This window comes from Bidens hawaiensis, unplaced genomic scaffold, assembly GCF_021521415.1.
Source record: "Bidens hawaiensis isolate Kalapana, Puna unplaced genomic scaffold, B.hawaiensis_p1.1 tig00083133_1, whole genome shotgun sequence".
Lineage (NCBI taxonomy): Eukaryota > Viridiplantae > Streptophyta > Magnoliopsida > Asterales > Asteraceae > Bidens > Bidens hawaiensis.
In genome coordinates, this window is record NW_027503957.1 from 17422 (window position 1) to 19441 (window position 2020).

The window sequence follows — 2020 nt, forward strand, 5'->3', positions numbered from 1 at the left end:
TAACCCTAGGTACACCATAACGCCCTGTTATTGAGTTTTTTTAAAGGAGGGAAATGAAAGGAAAACTAAGGATAGTTTAAAAATGGGTGTTCTTGAGTTTTTTTTAGGATGGAAAGAAAATGAGTAGGAGGAGTTAGGAGGAATTAAATTAATGTATTTTCCCAATAAGTTATCCTTCAAAAATTGGGATGATTACTAAGGATAACTATTTTTTAACATAATTATCCTTTCCTTTCCTCTAATTTCCTTAAAACTCAACACACTTAATTAAAAAAAAATGTCCTTCCTTTCCCTTCCCTTCCCTTTCTTATCCTTCTCTCTCCTTTCATTTTCTTTCCTTGGTTAAAAAACTCAAGAACAAGGCGTAAGAGAATACGTGTCATAACAGGTTTCATGTTCTGTTCCAAGTAAAAATTTAAACAACCGCCTTCCATCTTCTTAGAATCGCCAATATCCATCTTCTCAATATTAATCACTAGGGTTGCAATGACTAGGTGTCGACTATTCATCTTCTTCATCAGTTGACGCTCGGGTTTTAGTCGATCTAGGGTTTAACAATTGTTTTCAGCCGATAATCCATTCATAATCGGCTAGCTATGGTTTCATAATCTTCTTATTTGGAGTTGATCGAAAGATAAAATTGCACTCGGTTGAAGGATTATTGCAGGATTTCATTTACTGTGAGGTATGTGCCTTCAATTTTACCGTGTTCTAGGGTTTCATAATTTGCTTATTTGGAGTTAAAACTTGTTGGTTTTATATCTCCTAGGGTTTCATAATCTGTTTACTTATTGTTTTCTTTCAATTCAAGTTACAGATTGCTAGTGCAAAAGCTAAGTTTATTATTTTCTAATTTAAATGCTGGTTATTTAGATTTTTATTTTGAAATATGTGACGATATTAAAGGAGATTGGACTGCTTCGACTAGATTATGGTGTAGTTATGACTACTAAAGTGTTATTTTGATAGCATGATAGCATTAAATATCTTTTAGGGCTGTTTTTGCAAATGATTGCATTGATCAATAATGTTATAATAGAAGTATCATTAAGAATAAGTTGACTTTTGGGTAAACAACTGTTTCTGAATTACTTAGGATCAGTAGGAGTTTAAAAGGTAAACTTATTTAATTTATAATCTAGTAAGATGAATATGAGTTTTTGTTGTGTGATAAATGTGGATGAGAATATTTTTAGTTAAGTGCAAATTCCAATATACTTATTGAATTTGTAATTAAGCATAAAACTAATGGAACACATTGAACAATACCTTCACGGGCCTCAAGTATTTGTGTTGTCATAGGGATAATATATTTTATTGGTTTTGCTCAAATGTTTAGATGAATTATTATTTGATGAACTTGCATTTTTAATTTTTCTTAAGCATGCACTCCCTATTTAACTTTTGTAGGCTAGTTATTGTCAATGTGGTTATTTGTTTGAAACAAAATAGTGGTCTCCCGCGAAGTAAGTTTCTCATAATTTTAATCTTACAAAGTATGATGGTATTCTGTGTGAAAGCGGAGATGGAATATTAGTTGACGTTCATTAGTTGTTTTTAATCAATCAAAAGTTTAATAATATTTATATGGTTAATATATTGTTTATATTAGTAGGTTGTTAATGGATTGCTTGATAGAGAGGATTGGCAAGCAACACTTAAGATGGCTAATTTGGTTCAAGCCCATTTGTCAAGAAATTGCAGGCAACATGAACCCTTCAACAGCCTGTTTCATGACATTCAACCAAGCATGGTTTTTTGACTCGCACAACTAGGCCGAGATGCATTTGAAGCAGTAAGTTCTTAATGCTGAAATTCTTTATGTTTATTAGAAAATTACTTTGCAGCTTTTTTTGTTTGATTATTATATTATGGTTTATGTATAAGCGTTCAGCAAGGTAGTTTAACTTCTTGTTCATCATCATTTTTGGTGATGCATATGGTGCTAAGCATTTAAATCTCACTCTCACAGCGTGGCCAAACTACTCACGAGCCGAGTTTGAGATTTAGAATAGAGCTC

General features: G+C 32.0%; 1 long non-coding RNA gene across 1 annotated transcript; it reads left to right on the forward strand.

Moving 5' to 3' along the window:
- Positions 1–432: 432 nt before the first annotated feature.
- LOC143607513 (uncharacterized) lies at positions 433–1891 on the forward strand. Its single transcript, XR_013148981.1, has 3 exons — positions 433–685; positions 874–936; positions 1616–1891. It is a non-coding gene; the product is annotated as an uncharacterized LOC143607513 (long non-coding RNA).
- The last annotated feature ends 129 nt before the right edge of the window (positions 1892–2020 follow it).